Here is a 5653-nt window from a genome sequence, read left to right on the forward strand (position 1 = left end):
ATACTGATCGACATAAAAATTCCATTCGAACGCCTTTGATCTTCATTCAACTTCCAATAATTCCTCAGATACATATCAACATAAATTATATCAGAAACGGAGCTTAATTACGATAAACGGATCGAATCGGGTGATAAATCAGTGAAAGACAGCTTACCGAGTTCGAATTTGGAGAAACGGACTTCGGATTCGGATTCAGGATGTTGAAAGCATAAAATATGACTTTTCGGAAATTTGGAATTTTCGGTCAAAATCAAAGTGAACGGGTTTGACTAACAATTTCGAGGCCTTCGGGTTCGAATTTCGAAAAACGGACAGCGGAATCGGATTTGGAACGTCGAAAAATGTCAGGATAGGTATACTCGGTCGAAGTCAAAGGTCGTTTAATGCCCGATCAAAGCCATTCAAAGTTTTGGTCAACAGTGGTCAACTCCGGTCAACGGTCAACGGGTCGGGTCGGGTCAACGGGTCGGGTCGGGTCAACGGGTCGGGTAAACGGGTCAGGTCGGGTCAACGGGTCAGGTCGGGTTGTGACCGGTCAAACCGGTCAAAACAGTTCCAAAACCGGTCAAACCGGTCACTTTTCTCTTCCCCACGCACAGTGGCGGCGCGTGGGGTCGCGTGAACAGTGATAAAATCCCGGAAAAATTTCTAAAAATTATTTTGAGCGATTTCGAGATACTTACGAAGCTCGGTTCACAATTTTGAACGGCGGAGAGCTCGATTTCAACAAATCGGGAAGTTTGACCGGTTCACCTCCCAATGCGCCGCCGCCGCCGGAGAAAAAGGAGAACACCGGTGGACTCGGAACGGCACAAGGAACACGATGGTGCGGGAGGTGTCGTAAACGGATGACCCGATCGTTGTGAATCGATGAAAAACCAACTAAAACCGAGTTATTACCGACGATACTTCCGACTGAAATTCACGACGAACGGCGATGATTCACGACGAAAGGTTTGAGGGGTTTTGTTCCTCGGTTGACAACGAACACGATGGTTGTTTCGGCTCGTCGTTTGGAGGTCGGACGACGAGTAGATCGGAGTTGGAAGTTGGGTTGCTGGAGAAGGGAAATCTGGAAAATTTCTGCTGCCTGCGCACGAGAATCAGATTTATAATTCAACATATTAAAAAAATGGTTAAATCATGGGTTTAGCCACTGAACTTTCTGCACTTCTGAAAACGGTCTTCCAACTTTATAACTTTACAATTTAATCCCATGTTTCTTTCAAAATACCAAATTAAATCCACCAATTTATATTTTCTTAAATTTAGCCCCTAAATTGGGGTGTTACAATTATAGTACAAAAGGGTTGTATTAAGTCTTGTACGTACACTGTACATGCTACTTTCCGACACAAATTGGTTTTATTACTACTCTAATCCTTCTACTTTTACTTTCTTTATAATAAAGTGTCGAACTTTTCGGCTACACCTGCGTGCTTGTGTATATATACATTTATTAAAAGATATTTGAGATTATTTGTAGTAATGAAGTGTAAAGTACATGGAGGATTTGACTCTTTGTTCATACACATTTTCATGACGGTGCCTTCTCCAATGTGAACCTTCACGTGTTTCTCTTTTTTATTTTTACCATTTGCATTAATCCCAAATATACAAATGTAAATAGCTTCAATTAGTTTTTTAAACTAATATTTAAAAAATATGACGATCTACCTAATATTTAATTTAAACTTCATAGAGAAGATAACATTTATGAAGATTTTTTTAATAGCCTGGAGTAATTATAAGGTAATATTTGTTCAGAATATTTCTTAGTCATTGGCAATGTACACACACCTGGCAGACACAATTGTTCGACTTTAAATATTCTAAAGAGAATAACATTCCATTTTATCACTGAAACCACTCAACGAATTCCATTTACATCGACTTAAAATGCCACTAGACTTTAAAAAAATATTAAGGGGTTAGTTAGTCTAATTTCCATATAGGCAGTGACTGAGGCAGACCTAACCTAGGATAGACAAATGTTTATTTTAAAATTTGAATTTATTTCTTTAAAATAGTAATATATTTATTAATTATATTCACTTTAAAATTTATTTATATCCACTAATCTTTCAAATTATCAAATAAAAAAATATTTATTTATCTTTCAAAATAGTTTTGAATCCGTTATTGCATATGGAGATGAAAAAAACTCTTAAAGAATTCGAACTTCATATATGTAGGGTATGAATGTCCAATATTAAATAATTAAGATCTTTGAACCTATATTATTTTATATTTATCTGTATTAATACAAAAAAGAGTGAGATAGAATTAAATTATAATACAATTGACATAATAATTTATTTTTCTTTTATTTAAAAAAAAACTATCAAGATTCAACTCTTTCTGGGATTTTCAAGTCAACCAGAGGATCATTTCCCCATGAAAGCTATTCATGTATAGAAGTTTCAATCCAACTACCTTTTTAAAAAGCTTTCGTTTTAATTAATGAAAACAACGCTGGTTTGGGTCTTAATATATTATGTAAATAAATCATATATACACCATCATATAAGCAATCCCAGGTAGAACTCATCACTGCTAGTTTCATTTCTCGAGAAACAAACAGAGAGAAAAGTGAAGGAAGAAACCGATATATCCAAACTCAAGCATTAACCCAACAGTACCTCACTTGTTCATTTTCATTACATTCCCAGATTTCATACAGTTCAAGGTAATGTTCTTCGTCTATCTCTACTACATTCTTCCCATATTTCATATATATATATATATATGTTTAGCATATGAAAACGCTGATGAATCTGAATTCAGTTTTTTTGACAGAAATGGGTGTTGGTTTTTCATGGCCATTTGCCAAATGCAGCATCACGGAGATGGAGAATGGAAGCTTAGAATCAATCACTGTGAAATCCATTAGTTTCGGAGATGAAGGAATCAAAACGCCACTTAGATCCGTCAGTTTCAAAATCTCAGATTCAGAGCCTACAATTCTAAAATCATTAGGTTCTGGGAAGATGATATTGGAAGGATCTGTTAGCTTCAAAGGAACAGATTCATCACCTTCATCACCAGACAATCCAGAGTGTTTAAAGGGCAAAGCAATTGACAGTCAATCCCCAAGAAACCAAAACCCAGATTCTTTCCTGGAATCTCCAAGAAAATCCCAGAATTCAGATCCAAACAACACACAAATGGAGGCAGCAACAAGGTTGCAAAAGGTTTACAAGAGCTTCAGGACTAGAAGAAAGCTAGCAGATTGTGCAGTCCTTGTTGAGCAGAGCTGGTATGCCAATTCGATATATATATTGGGACATGAGTGTATGAGATACGATAGCGTAACCGTATTCGAGTAACATAGATTGTATGCTGTAATGCAGGTGGAAGCTCTTGGATTTTGCCGAGCTGAAAAGGAGTTCCGTATCGTTTTTCGATACAGATAAACACGAAACGGCTATTTCACGGTGGTCGAGGGCGAGGACAAGAGCTGCAAAGGTCGGGAAAGGTTTGTTAAAGAACGATAAAGCTATAAAACTTGCTTTACAACATTGGCTTGAGGCTGTAAGTTGAATTAGCAGTATACTGAAATGATAGTTCTGTCATTGTTGTTCATTATTCGATACCGATTCGAGAGCTTCGTCGTGTTATATATTCAGATTGATCCACGGCATAGATATGGACATAATCTGCACTTTTATTACAATCAATGGCTCCATTCTCAGTGTCAAGAACCCTTCTTTTACTGGTAATTTTCTTCAATTCTTTGCAAACACATTTAGATTTCTTGTGTAACAAGTTAGACCTGAAAAAGAAAATTCCTGTTTTAATTATGCAGGTTGGATATTGGGGAAGGCAGAGAAGTGAATATCGAAAAATGTCCTCGATCGAAGCTTCAACAGCAGTGCATCAAATATCTCGGTCCGGTGAGTCTTTATTTCTCGCTCCGGTAGTGTTTAGGTGCACATATTCATACTCGACGTGCACACCCGAATCGAGTAACATATGTTAACTTGGACTATACTTATGCTAAACGAAACAATCTTCTTTTTTCATTATACAGATGGAAAGGAAGCCTTATGAGATTGTGGTGGAAGATGGGAAGTTCATATACAAGCAGACGGGGAAGCTTCTTCAAACGACAGGAGAAAACAGCAATTCGAAGTGGATTTTTGTCCTCAGCACATCGAAGGTCTTGTATGTCGGCATGAAGAAGAAGGGTACATTTCAACATTCTAGCTTCTTGGCTGGCGGCGCCACGATTGCTGCCGGTAGATTAGTTGTTGACAACGGTATCCTTAGGTACTCTTTCACATTTTTTCTCGTTTTTTTCGAAGTACATATGTCTAACACGCGTTATGTCGCATGTTATCCTGTTGGAACAGGCCGTTTGGCCTCACAGCGGTCATTATCGTCCTACGGAAGAGAACTTCAACGACTTCATTTCGTTTCTAAAGGAGAACGATATCGATCTTACCGACGTCAAGGTAAAAAAAAGGAATGTGTTCCTATGATTTCATATCGTTTTCTGCAAATGGACCCGATGGCTTAAACATGATGCTTTCGTTTTTGTTATATTCAGATGGCACCGGTTGATGAAGAAGAATGCTTCTATAGAACAAGTAACCATAATCGATGCAATTCATCGTCTGAAGACAGCATAGAGGCTGAAGAAACCGGTGTCAAAGATTCGACCCAAAGTTCAGTTGATTCAATGGAAGAAGAAACTGGTGCAGCCCTTGAAGCACCAGTAAGGACTGAATCATTTGAGGATGCCATTGCTTCACACAAAGATTTGAATCATTCAAATCCAATGGTTCGAGACGGAAAGATCGATGAAAACAATCACGGTGTCGAAGCCATTGCCGAAGAATCGATCCTTCAAAGGATTAACTCTAAGAAAGGGATGAAATCATATCAATTGGGCAAGCAACTGTCATGCAAATGGACTACAGGGGCAGGTCCCCGGATTGGTTGTGTTAGAGATTTTCCATCGGAGCTCCAATTCTAGGCACTGGAACAAGTGAACTTATCTCCAAGAAGTAATGGCTATACAAAATCGTACTTTTCAACTCGATACACCAGTGGCCTAAACCCGAAATTATCCGAACCCGAAGCTGGTATGAGTGAAGAGATGGGAACCCAAAGTTTACCTATTCTCAAGAAAGAAAATTTATTGCAGCGAAGTCTCCATTCAAGATTGTTTTGATGCATACAAATACATTGTTTTTACAAATAGTTTGATTCTTTTTAGTGTGAATAGAGAAGATGATATTAGGCATTCTTTTCCAAACTCAAAGATGCAAACAATTGTTTTATTTGTTCATTTCTTATCATAAGTTGACATCACAATTGTAGGAAGTTATTTTCTTCAAAGGAGAAATAATATAATTTTTTTATTTGTTTAGATTTAGTTTGTGATGAATTTTCTCAACCCAACTTTTTCTTTCATTTTATTTCAGTCATTAAATTTTATTTTTTAATTTATTTTTTAATTTACTCTTATTTTAATCACCCTCTCGTTAACTACTTAACAACCAAATAATTGAAATTTTTACCTTTAAAAGTATAAAATAGCCCAATTTTTTTTCATATTTTTATAAAAAAATCTTAATTTTGAGTTACTTTTAAATTTTTGATGATGAAGTAAGTTATATATCTTGATTCCATATTGACCGGA

At 36.8% G+C, this 5653-nt stretch overlaps 1 pseudogene; it reads left to right on the forward strand.

The window, feature by feature from the left end:
• Window positions 1-2804: 2804 nt before the first annotated feature.
• LOC120170460 lies at window positions 2805-5339 on the forward strand (annotated as a pseudogene).
• The last annotated feature ends 314 nt before the right edge of the window (window positions 5340-5653 follow it).

The sequence above is a fragment of the Hibiscus syriacus genome, unplaced genomic scaffold (genome assembly GCF_006381635.1).
Source record: "Hibiscus syriacus cultivar Baekdansim isolate YM2019G1 unplaced genomic scaffold, ASM638163v2 tig00111779_pilon, whole genome shotgun sequence".
NCBI lineage: Eukaryota > Viridiplantae > Streptophyta > Magnoliopsida > Malvales > Malvaceae > Hibiscus > Hibiscus syriacus.